At 39.9% G+C, this 15066-nt stretch overlaps 1 protein-coding gene across 4 annotated transcripts in view; it reads right to left on the reverse strand.

The window, feature by feature from the left end:
* il1rapl1a (interleukin 1 receptor accessory protein-like 1a) overlaps positions 1 to 15066 on the reverse strand; it is a 178838-nt gene that overhangs the window by 111047 nt on the left and 52725 nt on the right. The window lies entirely within an intron of this gene.

Raw genomic sequence — 15066 nt, forward strand, 5'->3', positions numbered from 1 at the left:
CGATGCCCTCTGCAAAGGAAGCTTTGACTGTCTTATATAACCACTGTGACATTTGGAATTAACCATAAAATATCTTCATAAATGATGTCATGCACCTTCAAGTGCTGTGGGTGCACCACAGCCCCAGTGCAACACAGTGCAAGGCTAGCTTGTTGTTGGGAATAAGCCCTTCAACAGGTTTTGTGCCTTGTCCTACAGTTCTACAGCTCTGCTATCTGACTAAGGTTTTGTATATAGTGCAGTTCAGAAGAAAACAGTTTTAAAATTAAACCTAACATGTGCAGCACAGATGAGAACTGGACCTTAAAGCCTTATCTATGAAACATATAGGGCAACTCAACTCACAACAAAATCAAAGAAACTGGCAGGGCCTACCAGGCACGCTGGTCTGTTCTACTTCTGGCAAGCACATCTCTCCTAGTTCCCAAGCTACTGGATTTTAACCTATGGCCAGCTATCTGTCTCTGACTAATTAGGTAACATTTGTTTATCCAGCAGGTGTATATTTGAAAGCATGTGTGTGCATGTGTAACCAGAGACTGAGAGAAAGAGACAGAGAGAAGTAGTGATGGTGTGGTGAGATAAAGTAATAAGAACCCTGCTGCGTGCCAGTCTGTGAGTGATACGGAGCCTCACAGGGACAGCTATGCTTGTAATTAATACTCTTAATTACCAGGGAAGTAATGTGTGTCTTTCTGTGGGCGCGCTCGTGTGTGTGTGTAGGTGTGTGTGTGTTTTTATGAGTGTGCATTCCCTATACGAATGGTTGTCTGCCTAATTATGTCAGTAATTAGCAGCGTGCTTAGCTACAAATGTGTGTGCACTTACGTACATTTGAATGTGAGAGAATTAGAAGGTGTGTGCATGGAATAAAATGTGAAGCCCTGTCTAATTATCACTCTGCCCACATGCCCTAATGCATGCAAACAGGCATAACTGTACTTTCACATGTGTTTACCTACACACCTCAGAACTTCAGACTTGATTACTTTAACTGTCAAACATCTTAATGATGAGCACAGTTAAGGTTACACAAAATGTTTTTGTTGAAGATTTCGATACACTATTAGATACTTTAATCATTCTAAAAAGCCACAAGACATTATAATAAAAAATAAAAAAAAGCAATACAAACCTCAGAGAAAAACTAAACAATAGGGTGAATTTCCTCTACATTTGTTATGACATAAATATCATTCCACAGAAGTAGAAAGTAAATCTTCTCCCTTCTCTGAATATCAATCTACTAATCAACAGGGACAACAGAGGCTTCATTTATCCTTTTTTTATGCACCTTCTACACCTCTAATGGATATGACCTCTTCATTGTGCTCACAATATCCATTTCTGCCCCCTGTGCCACAACAAAAACTGTTTACTCTAACAAGCTTGCCTGAATGAAGCAATGAAAGAAAACACTTTTTTCAGAAGCTCCATGCCTGTCTTTTACTTTCACCGTGCAGACCTGAGCTGTCTGAGAAACAAACTCCACATGCATAAAAGTATGTATATGTAAACACACGCACGCACGCACGCACGCACGCACACACACACACACACACACACACACACACACACACACACAAGGAGACCTTTCATTCCTTACAGACATCCCAATGGGAGTTGTCTAATGCGGTGGCCTTTTGTGGGGGAAACCATATTTACGTCTGAGACTCAAAATGGTTTTATCAACTCAATTAGAGGCTGACATTTCCCACATCCCCACGCTGGGCCGGAAAATCAATGCTTCCCGCTGGAGGAATACTGCAGTCCCCACCTCTCACTCTCTCACACTGACAGCACTACACATATCTACACGCACATACAGAAGCTCTCTCTTTTCTTCACTGCTCCTCTGGGACGTCGCGCATTTGTACTGATTCTGTTCGGCCACTCTTAAACAAGCCCATACTGTAAAGGGTCTTTCCATATGGACACATTCCCACATGACTGTCAGTCTGAAGAAAGGTGGCTTCTGCACCTCCTTTACTGCAGTACCATGAGCTGCAGTACTCCCTTACTGGCTAGTGCTAGTGTGCTGCTGTTGCCCTAGCACTACTACAGCACATGATATAGAGGGTATAGGTATGGCTGGTGCAAGAAAATAGCAAGGGGGAGGGATGTCAAGCTGTGGGATGTGTGTCGTGTATGTGTGCGCGTTTCAAAGAAACCTTATTACATTCTGTGTTGAGGTCCAGACCTGTCCGTCTTCATGTGACACTAAAGCAAGGCAATAAATACAGACCCCTGAGCTAGAATAAATTTACTGGCACTCATGCATACACACTCGTGGAGCCACACAAACAAGCAAACGCACACTTGGAAACCAAACCCAACCTCCTAACATAAAATCACAGATTGAGCTACGTCCAACCCGAGTCAACTCCTGCTTTGTTTCTCCCATAATCAAATTCCTGTGATCCTTTCACAACATCATATGCCTCCAGTGGGCTTCCATGTCTCTCACTCGCTCTCACATTGCTCTCAGTTATCAGACTCGCTTCTCTCATCACTACCTGCTCTCTTAATGAAGTGTAATTATCAAACGTTAGGTGGGCGGCAGGGTTCTTGCAGGCCAGGAAGACATTCAGTGATCATATGTGGATAAGGATACTTAATAACTTTCTGTCTCTTTCTTCTCTTTCTCATTTTCTCAGTTTACACCCACGCCACATGGATGACTCTATTTCCTATCTCCCTATGCCCCTATGACTTGTAGCTTGGCCCGCTCGTGTTTCCTCCTCCACTGGTGATTTTGGACTTTTTTTTCTTTATAACAATAAATAATTGCTTTGTTGTTTAACCGGTGACTGAAAAGGGAAACAGATGACCAACAAAGTCTCCTAAATTCGCCTATATCTAAGGATAATTATGAACTACAGTATCTCTCGATGGCTTTCAGGCCCTACAAAAGTTTGTGTGTGTGTCTGTTTGTGTGTGTGGAGGGGGGTGGGGGGTGTAATGGTGCATAATCTATAATAAAACATCCACTATTCTATAAACCATCCATAAGCTTTCTTCAAATGACTTAAATCTACTGTGTTGCACACATTAGTACTATAAGTCCTTTATATTCAGCTAATGGAATGAATAAATATACAGAGCAGTAAATATAGAGAAACCATTCACACATTAGTCTTTAAAATGGGCTTAGGTACCAATCACAATGTGTCCTTTAGGCTCATTACTGGGCCTTAATTCTCTATCTCCCCATCTAGGCTCCAGATTATTTAATCAAGGAACAATATAGTCAACCACTACCCGAGTCTTAACCTGTAGTGATAGAATCCCAGCTGTCTCTGTAAATCACTGACTTTGTCTTTTTAGCCAACTGTTCCTCTGCGTGTCCCTGAATGTGCCCTGAATCTGAATGCTTCTTCCAGGCTTGCCAGCCTTGAATCAGAGGTAGGTTAACATTGGATCTCCACATAAATAAAAAGCCCATAATGAGGGACATACTGTGACATAAATGTATAACCTAAGTAATAGCAAGTAATAGCAAGATATTTGCAGTTATTAATGTCCTCATGTACACCTGCATGAATATGATTGGAAGTAATAAGTCAGATAATAGCTGAGAGCTGTGAGTAAGTGTGTTTGTAAAGTATGAATGCAGGAGCTGGTGCCAGTACACTAATGCAGTCAGTGCTCTGCTTAAAATAACACAGTCTTTTTTAATGTTGTTATGTGTGATGTTTGCTCTGATTCTTTGAAATAAAAATGTACTCTAAGAACTCTTATAGGTAGGGGACCCACATCAATCAGGTCTGCATATGTTAACTGCCAGCTGATTCAACTCAGAAACTCAGCAATGAGCAAAATTAGCTTCTGCCATCTGTCTTAATTATTTGGTATTTACAGAACAAGAACATCTGAAAATAATGCAGCTTGGTTTTGTTTTGATCCTTCACTGTTGCAGTGAAACAAGCTACTTTCTAACAGCACCTCACACAGCCTCAGTTGGCATTTGCAGTACATATTGCAGTGCACACCTCTCCTATTTCTGTGAATAATACAAAATTCTAAGTTTTATAAATTTGTCTGTCGGAAACTATTCCAACGTGAGCTAATTTTGCAACCTGCAATTACAAAAAGATAATTTATACTGAAACCTTTGCAATTATGCAATTGAGGCCAGTACCTATAGACCCCCAGTGTCAACATTTTTAAACATCCAGTTGTGCAACCACTAAACACACACGGTTCCTATTATTTGTAGGAAAATCCATCCAATTCCTTATCCCTCTCCTGCTAGAACTCCAGAAAAACCTCCAGCATGGACAAATAACGTGATGTCTGCTTTTTTTTTTTTTTGCTTATCTCTCCCCCTTGTGCTGTGCCACTCTGTACTTCTCTGTCTCTAAATCGTTCTCTTTCACTAACAGTTTACCATTGTTCATTTATATGCAAATGTGAAGAAATACTGATAATTTCTCTCCTAAGATGGCGAACTGCATTTGCTCTGAAAAAAGTTAGATGAACATCACTCTTCTTTGAATAAATCTGCCTCTGTGCTCTTTCTGTCGCAACTGAATAAAAAACAAAAAAACAAAAAAACAAAAACAGTTGCAACAACAAAGATTTAATTTTAAATAAATAATCTTCTAAATTGCATATAAGGCATTGTCAACCTGTTATACACTCATTTACAGACTTCCAAAAGTCTTTCAAAATGTGAGTAATCTACTCCCTGACTGTAGCTAATCATTAGCAGGAGTTTTATGGGTAATGTACACATACACTAGTTGTATGTCAAAATAAATACATCACTACATTTAACTATTGGGAGTGAAGAAAATCATCATGCGACTACACACGAAGGAAAGGAATACCCAAACTGCTGACCTGCTGTAGAAATATGCAACATTGATTGCTTTCATGCCTCCTTTTGTTTAGATTCTTATAACTGTGTGAAACTGTGCACATATGCAGTATATTATTATATCGAAAGACTGATTATGTAGAAGAAGATACAAGAAGAGGGATAAACAACAAGTGATGGGTTGTGTTTGCACAAAACTTCCAGCTGATCCAAACTCACGGTCCCCATTGCCTCTGTTATATTAGCCCAAATTTGTATGTTTGAGCAGAAAGTTAGAATGAAGTATTAAATAAGTAATTTACTTCAGATTAGGATCTTTTAAAGTCTCAATGTTTTTGCTGAAGCTGGTAGGAGGAGGACATCAGAAAATACTCTGAGTTGGGTAAAAGCGACAGATGCATGCCAGTTTTCTAGAAACAACAGGAAGTAAGCTATTCCGTTTCAGACACAATTTACCTTGTTTGCTTTTCACAGAATTATAGACCATAAATAATTAGAACTAAAATTCCATAAAACGATGAAGAAAATGTTTTCACTGTTAGTCAATCTATACCAACTGGTTGTTGTTTTTAAACCCCTTTAATCACTCTCAGCGTATGTCACATCCAGGTTTTCTTCTATCATTAATCTCCTTTATGTTTCATCAACTCTATGATTTTTCCACACTCCATCATTTAACTTGTATAAAGTTGCTACTGGGTACCAGAGAAAACGTGCTATCATCTTCCTAACTGGCTGCACCGTTAGGTTCCACTTTTCGTGGACGACTCTGTAACCAATCGCAAAGAGAACTGCATGATTCACATGTTTGCGGCCACTGAACTGTGCAGCACTTAACTGATAATGATACTGAAAAAGTTAAGAAAAAAAAACAAAAAACGATCACCACTATCACAACTGTCCAGTTTCTTCAAATAAATTTCACTACAATTCCTGATTATGTTACAAATACTGCCTTGGATGGTTCACATTTACATTTTTTTCTTATTTCATGGTTTTCAGTGTTTAAAGTTTAAATTTATATGTTATAACTTATTTAGCTCATTAGATTTAGAAAATGGGCCTTTTATTCTAACAAACATTGGAGTCTGAACATTGGAGTCTCTTTTCAAAACCACCTTCAGACTGTAAATGGCCACCATTATTGCAAACCAACCTTATGTAACCTTATATGTGACTCTGAGATAATGACCTTCCTTAATCTCTGCTGTAATATCTGAAAGCTATTATCCATTATTTGTTATTGAATTACATTTTTTCTGTGTTATTTTATACGGTTACTGTTCTGTGGAAAATTGAATTCACGTTATCACAAGCATAACAGATCATCCCCAGTAAACTGAGACAATTACACACATTAATGGACTGCTAAAAAGTGACCACACCTATACTTCACATGTGTCTTCACATAAGCCTAAGCAAAATATAATACTGTATGTGAAATACACTGGCTGTACCATTTTTCTGCAGCTTATTTCAGTAGTTTTTTTCTCCATGTGATAATATTTGCAGTGCTTGCTCTGTAAAATATGATGTAATACACAGCAGTGCAGCATTAAACTACTGAAGCTTCACCTGAGGACCACAGGAAGAATACAGGGAAGATAGTGAAATTAAGTAAATCTAATTTATAACAGTAGATGTTTGCATTTGCATTTATATTGCCAGAGATGTTTCAAAGGCAAGATGGATTTTTGAGAGATAAACAAAAAATAAGATCCTCAAAAATGAGATTTACCCCACAGGATCTGCTCCGAAAGAAACGGCACGCAAATACATCTGTTGATTAAATAATGACAGTAGGCTAGAATCTGAAAGTAAACAGACCCACAGTATTCATTAATGTATCAAAAGTGTTTTATGGGTGAATCACAGAAACTTTCAAGTTTGCCTGAAGGTGAGTCCTGTTTCTATTGTTCATACAGAAACCAGGGTGGGTTTGTTGCCCTTGACCAAGTTCAGCACAGCTCACTCAGATCCTTTTAATAACTCTCCAATTGACTTCAAATTAACCAGAACCCTTTATAGAACAGAAATTTCCCCTGTTGTGTGCAAAAGGGTGTCACTGAGACATTAGCTTTTTGACTTCCCTCTCTCTCTCTCGCTCTCTCCCGCTCTCGCCTTTCCTCTCTCATCCTTTCTTCCTTTCTCTTGATGATAAAGGGGCTCTTTTTAAGGAGAACAGAAAGCTTGTCAGGATTTGGCCAGCTGGAGAAAGTCATTTGAGGCCCAAATTGATGTGGCCGGGACTCTCAATAGTATCTCTCCAATAGTGGGGGCAGGATAGAGGGAGATGTGGTGGCCGGGACATTGTTCCTCGTAAATGGCTCTTTATTTCATAGGCGAACTTGGGAAATGAGCAGCACCGTTCACGGTTTCTGCTGGGGGAGGACGGCCATGCGTAAAATAGAACACTAAGAAACAGGAGGCCCTAATATCTTAACAACTAAAAAGTCAGTGGCTCTCCTACATCATGTGCAGTTTTACTGGCAATGAGAGCACATGCAAATAAAGTCCCTATAAGATATAAAGTCAAGGCTGTGTGTGAACACCATCCATCATGCTGACAGGGTGTGGGCAGCCCACATGGACATGAATCCATACACAGCCTGACTGACTGAGCCAGGTCCCTTGGACCATAACTAGGAAAAAAGGCCAAGGAAGAAAAGCACTTCAAATAACACAATCCTCAAATGCAAAGCTTGTGTGCAGACTTGCCTTTTTTCCTTCTGTGGGGCAGTCTTTGTGTTTGTCTATGCAGGTGTCAGTCTGCAGTGTTGTATTAAAATGCCAGTTATTTCTTCGCTCTCTGTCTCTGTGTGTGTGTATGTGTGTGCCGGCGCTCTCCATTGTGCAGCTGTGATCCATGTGATTCAGGCTGAGCTGTCACTCTGCTAATCTTCCCCAGTAGAAATACAGCTTGGAAAATGTCATCTGAACATTCCGAATTGTGTTTACACTCGCTGCAGGTTCCATCACTTCTAATTTGACAAGTCATTATCACCCATGCTCCTCTCCCTCTTCCCTCTTGCGGCCCGAGACACAAAAATAAAGAGGAGGTGGAAGAACGGAGGGAGGAAAAACAAGGCAATAAATTCCACTCACAGACAAACAACTGTGCTCTTGGTAATCAGTTAATACAAAAACCTTAGCTAAAATGGTGAGCATTATTGTTATTTTCAGTCATTTACATCAGCTACTCGGCTTCAGATCTGTGTAAACTTCACATCATTCCCTAAGGCCTGTTTATATTTATACAATGCAAAAACTAGACAGAAAGCCCTGACGGAGAAGTTTCTTGGCTGTCTCGTAAAAAAGAAGCAGCTGGTGGATATGTGCGCTGGGAAAAGCACATGGCTTTCCACACCCTCAGGCCCACAGCAAAGCTAGCTTTGACAAGGGCTGCACAATGGGAATTCAGTATTAAAGAAAACAAGGTGAAAAGCCTCATACAGCAAGTCCTAGAAATAAAACAAGAAAATACGTTGTTATTCCAACACCCCATATGAGCAATGCATCATCTGACGTCTCTATCAACAGGACAGGCTTTCAAAGATACAAATGTTCTGAGCTTACTGCTACCTTTAGGGAAATGACTGCACATATACTGCAGCTCTAGATCTTAAACTCCCATCAATTGTATAGTGATGTCTAGGTTAGATAATAAATCTGCAAACAGAACTGTAGAGCCCCTTCCTCCCCTTTCCAAAAACTTTGTGAATCTGGGTTAGACATGTCTCTAGACATTTTGTGGACCATTGGACTTTGTATCCTCAGGCTTTGTGAAGCAGCATTTTCTGAGACCTCTATTACCGGAAGGAGGGAGCTGGGGTGGAGGCCAACAAAATCCACAGACATCCCCACTACTAACTGAGAGATGTTAACTGTGCCTATACTTGAAGATAAGCTCTTCAGTGTAGATTTGTACTCCAGTCATGTGCACGAGGTAATCTAAAGCAGATCACAGAGTACAGCCTTCGTGGCCACTGTACCAGTCTTACTCGGTTGTCAAGTTGCATTACTCAGGTGTGCTTATTAAATTTTGGGCCACTTGTGGCTACAACATGGCATAAATAACAAATCAAAACATTAAATAGTATGATAATTATGGAGGAGTAATAAATGTGATGTTAAATCAAGGTGACAGCAGAAGAACTGACAATGACAGAGCAGGTGGGAGAGGAAAGGAAGCAATGATCCATCCATCCATCCATCTGTAAGTCTGTCCAGTCGTAAAGAGACATCTCCAGTGAGAGCTGGCACTCGGGGCCACGGGAGTTAATGACACACTGCCTTAAGCCTAGATCCAGGCACTGTTCCTCTGACAAACTTATACAAACACAAGAGCTGAAATTATTTTAACGTAAACGTGTGTATTTCACCACCAAAAGAAAGAAGCTTGCCATTTAGTGCTGTTATGCTACAAGAGCAAGGTCTATACACCATCAGCCAATAGCATCTGATGCTGGTTGTTGACTGATGGCACAAAGTAGAACAAGTCAATAGAAACCTGTTATTGATATCATCACTCCTGCTGAAGTGTGATCAGCGCTCTGTCTGCACATGCCCTTAAATATTTACCCCTGTTTAATCTTCTGTCCTCTCTGCCCCCAACTTTCGATCTACTCCTCATGCTAAGATATGATGCCTCACTGCAGCCTGTCCTTTCCTGAGTTGTAGTTAGTCATTTCAATTAATATGTTTGCTGAAAAGAGCACACAACAAAAATTCCAAGTCACAATACAAAGCCAGCAAAAAGTCATCATGTGCTGAAGATAAAAGAACATTTTCAATTAAGATGAGTATGAAGCTTGGTTCATTAATAATGCAAAAATCATTACCCCAATTATCTTAGCGTCCCAGTTTAAAGACACCGTATACGTGCGTGTGTGTTTGCTTGCCCGTTTTTTTTGCACGCAAGAGTTTGTCTAGTGTGTAAGTAAAATGGATTTCTTAAGTGAGCTAAAGCCAAAGATGTGTTCCTTTTAATGACCACAAGAAAAAAAGAAAAGAACTATAACTTTTACAAAACCCGTGCAAGCATATACATCCAGAGAGTGCTTTCAGGTGCACCTGTATGCATGCACAGCACAAAGGGAATGACAAAGACAGAGACTAGCGACAGAGATAGGAGCGACTGCTTGATGCGTTCCTCTAAAATATTTATGCAGCTGGAGATTTGTGTCCCTGATTCTGTGTCCAATTAAGTGGGTTTTTTCCTCCAAATGGATGGGAATTAGATAGGAAAGTCTATGAGAAACACCATGCGGTAAATGCATATACAATAAGAATAAATGCTCATGAATGGAATGCAATCCAATACAACAAAATCATGCCCCTTTCTTTGCTTCTTGCCTTGACTGCCCTGGCATTACGAATTACTGCATCCATTTAATGCAACAGCAGACTCCCAACATTAACCTGCTAGCCAGAAGTGAAAGCAATCCCATTCACGTTTCAAACTTCTGAATTATTCAGTGGCTTGCCAATAAGGAGTGGTGCTTGTGAGGATTGGGCTTTTGGGTGTTCACTTCCACGACAAATGACATAGATGCTAACATGCATCGCTCCCTAGTGACACTCACATATTAGTCTCATGAACTTAATATCCAGAAAAAATTGTAGAGTGATTTATGAGGACTTCACAGATGAAATCACTGACACAAATTAACAGAAATGATACTGACTAACAAAACGTGGATTCGTCCTCGCTCTGTCTCTGAGCTGCCTGCTCTCCCTCGGCCTGGAGAGTAGGGAGGGCAGTGGCTCTGCGCAAGCTTTAAATAGGAATTAGCAGCATTTCATTGTGATAGTGATTGAGTATGGGTCCCTGGGGTGGGTCTACTCATTGTTACCAGCCCTTGTAAATCTACAGTAATCCTCTTAGTGGAGGAGAAAAACAAACACACACACAAATATTATACATATACACATGCATATAAACGTGTGTGCACATGCATGCTTATTTTTCACTGGCAGAACAATATATGCATAAAAAGTATCTGCTGGCACTCAAACCCAGTACTTTTAAGGATGGAATGTCAATGAAAACAATCATATCCCCCCTCAAGATTTTCCGAGAACGATTTAAAAAACTTTGTTGCCGAGACACTGGTTCCTTATACGAACTACTGCCCAAGCTGCTTACTCCTCTAACATTTGTCCTCCGCCCACTCAATCACCCACACAGACCCACGGACACATGGTTGGGAAGACACAGCGAGAGTGCAAAAACTAGCTCACAGCTTGCTGACTCTTGCTCTTGAAACCTACCCACAGTCAGGGTTCACCTGTCCTTGCACTTTACATATTTTCAAATCTTGCACCATTTTGCAAACTTCACTTGGTCGCGCACAAAATAACCCTAGTCAAGACTATTAAGCATTTCAGACTAAGCTGGAGAGGCTAGAAGAGGCAGCTGAGTGTGGTCCTTGTTCAAAGAAGATGTCGCTTTAAGAGGTACAAAAACCCTTTTAATTAATTCTTAGAGGTTTGGACATGCAATGATTATTCCAAGTTTAACTACTAAATTCCTCAGGTATACCACCTTAAATCACGTTGGAACCTTGTGATGCTGAAGTGACTCGTGACACTAGTGAATTTTGTCATTTTAAATTCGGGTTTGGGTTGCCAACTCTAACAGGAAATCCATTGCTCTACAAAATAGAAAACAGGAATGTACATAGACACCATAAGATAAAAAATAATGCAATCAGTAGTGGAAGAAGCATTAATAAAACCATTTATATATGCTCAGCTATAAATAACTATAACTATTATATTGATATAGTAATAAATTGTTATTACTACAATTTTGATGTTGCAGCAGGTAGAGGCAAACAGTTATTGTGCAACAATGTGTATCTATGATAAATTGAAAGAACTCTTTCAGATTGTGGTAAAGCAGTGGGGATTCCAGTACCACTTGCCAAATGGCAGCGGGGTGAACAGGCTATGAGTAGGGTTGACTTTTGGTATCCTTTGGGCTTTGATCAGACACCTCACTGAATATGTTCTGTCAGTTTCAATCACTCGCTGCAGAGACTTCTGGTCTTGGTCTTACACATTTCATGATGTTTCCAGACATTTCCGATTGCACTTAGGGCTGTAGGATTATTAGAGTTTTAATCTCAATCATGATTCTGGCTTCCCACAATTAAAGGAGCATGATCGTGAAATGTTTAAAATGCAAGCTCCACCAATTGGAACACAAATTAAAAGCAAATCAGGCACTCCCTTAACCTCCCAAGACCCGAAATCTGTCATGGCATGCAATTTTAATTTCTCTTCGCTATTTGGGCTGATTGGGACATGATGAATGTAAAGACAAAGAATTACCAGATTTTTTTTTTACCTGATTTTTGTTTCTAAGAAAAATGAGATCCACATATGAGGATATACAGCAGCAGTTTAATGTCCTCGTAAGTGGATATCAGGCCCTTGTGGAGCAAAATTTTGTATTTTGGTCTAAATAACCCAAAATGTGATGTCCACATATGTGGACGCCAGGTCCTAGGAGGTTAAATTGATATTTAAACATGTGCCTGCATGTGCCAATCACAGCTGTTCCCTGCATCATGTAGCTTGAAGTTTGAAGGGTTTATTGGGTAACACTATGTTAAAAGATACAATTACAATAACATCCAAATGTCTGGAACAGCAAAAAGCAAAGAAAATGTCCTTAAAAGCAGGTAGTTGCTTGGAAATACTTTGGATTTAGCGCATGTTATGTTAGCCAAGGACAACTCATATGTAAAAAGTGCTGTGCCTCTGAACTGCAAAGCAACACAACTCATTAAACCACATGAAAACACACCATAAACTGCAGTGCAATTAAAGCATGAAGGCCTACAAAAATAATGAAATGCGGGAGCAGTTTCCCTTTGACTTCATTTTATTAAGTCAACAGGACTGTCATTAAGAGATGTGCTTTAAGTGAATAATTTTTCAATGCAAAGATTTGCACAGATGTGACAAATTGAAAGCAGCAAATATTTCACTCTTATTTAAACAATGCAATAAAAAATGTTTTAGTAAAATCAGTGAATAATGTTACAAATAATCTCAATCTCACTATTGAACAAAATAGCATGTTAGCATTGCGGATATAATTGTGCAGCCGTTCTTATACTATTAAAGTTTGTTATGCTACAGTAAATATGAAAATGCTATCACATATGGAACTTTCTCAGAAGTGCATTTAAAATCTGTTAAAGTTCAGTCATTGATATAATGCAGTAAACACAACAACTGCGTGAGGTCTGTTAGACAGGTAAACACATAGTTTCCTAACCTCACATTATACCTGTCAGTCTGTTAGACAATACCTCAAACATTGCTTTCACTAAAGTGAAATCAACTGCATAATAAAGAAATGCATACAGCAATATGTAGACCTGTGTCATTCCGCCACAGCTGGATTAACGTATTATACTGTGTTAACTTCAAGTATATAAGAAAGTAACAAACCAAGCAGTCATATGTTGCCCTGCCCTCAGTATTATTTGCATGCACTCATCTGTGCCCACAGCACAGGAGCCCACACTGAGAAATAGTATCTGCTGTTCTCTCAGGCATGTACTTTATAGACTATTTTCATATTTAAGCATGCTGTGAGTAAAGGCTCCTCTAGTGCACAGTAGGTGTTGTGGAAATAAATATTTTACACTGGAATCTAATTGCATTTTGTGGCCTTGAGCACCCTACAAGACAATCTGCAGCGCTGGTCTAATGGCTATCTTCCGTACTGTCTGCTGGGGGACCACTGACACACATGCACACTTTTTATGATCTAGTTTATGGACTTTGTGAAGCTCTCACACATCTGTGTTTAACGTATGTACACTAGAAACTACAGAAGATACAATATGTATTCTAACTACGTGGGACTCTATAAAATATTAAAGGATGAGGGAATATCATAAATCTATGGCAAAATCTGTGATGCATGCCGTCATGTCACGGAGGACTGTGTGTACCCTTTCTGTTTCTGCCCATTGACCAATAAATCCCACATGAAGGGCTTTTAAGAGTAAGGCGTATGAACATAAAAACACACAAACATGCACAAAAATTCAATAATGAACGTCAATATGCTCTGAACATCATACAAAATGAGGTTACAGTATTTGTGCATTAGTAAGAGATCTCTATAGCCCAGAAATCTCTACCATTTAGCTTGAGAAGCCACAAAAATATTAAAAAAAAAATATAGATATATCTAAATACCGATTGGGCTACAGGCCACAGAGTTAAGTGTTGTACTCAAATGATGGCTTTATTGAAGATCAGCATCGATAATCTGACAGGAAGACCAAATCAATATCAGTGCAGGATCCAGCACCTACCACTCAGATGAGGGTTTAGCACTCAAACAGAAGCCCACTAGGTCAACTACCAGACAAATCCCAATAAGGGAATCAACATAATCATGAGGGTCCAGGCCAGCCTTTGCTTTGTTTCCTATCCTTTTAGTCTGTGCTGATGGATAGTATACAACGAGGATGCGGGACCAGCATCCCTCTCTATACAGAGAGAGCAAACAAGCAGATGGTCATGTAGTTCTAAAACTTGGCTGTTAAAACAAAAGAACTCAAAATACTTAAAAAATGCAGTCTCCTGCATCCCTGCCTACTGCAGGGCTGCAGAGGTTCACAGGAATCTCTTTAGGATTAACCAGTGCGGCTGTGTGTATTGGTGATGCACATTCACAGGGTGAAGCTCAGAAAGCCTGATGTGGTTTTCTGCTGGCACACAGCCAGAATTTACTTATGAATAAATATGAGGGAAAATCAAATAAATAAAAGGACAGCAGGGAAAAAAATAATCCTGTTAAAGATCAAACAGCAGGCTCCCTTTCCCCTCCTCCTGCCATTCTCTCTTGCCTTGATTTTTCTCCAATTTATACCTATATTCCTCGGGTCATCTATGCTTCCACCGTGCCCTCTCACTTTGCTCACTTTTCTCACCCGTCTTCTCAGCAACTACACCTTAACTCGCTATATAAATTTCAGATTCCCGTCATCTTCTTTTTCTTCATCTTTTCTCCATCTCCCCCATCCGCCATCTCCTTTTCGATTTCATGGCCGGTCATATCTTTAATCTTGCTCCTCTTTCCCCCTTGTCCGATGCTCCCTTGCTGGCTTCGCTCCCTCCCTCTTCCTCTCCCCCCCCGCTCCTTCCCTCACTCCCTCCAGTGCAGAACTAAATGGAGATTAATGAAGGGAGGAAGATGTGTCTGTCAT

Source organism: Rhamphochromis sp. 'chilingali' (assembly GCF_963969265.1).
Source record: "Rhamphochromis sp. 'chilingali' genome assembly, chromosome: 14".
In the NCBI taxonomy this organism is placed as follows: Eukaryota; Metazoa; Chordata; class Actinopteri; order Cichliformes; family Cichlidae; genus Rhamphochromis; species Rhamphochromis sp. 'chilingali'.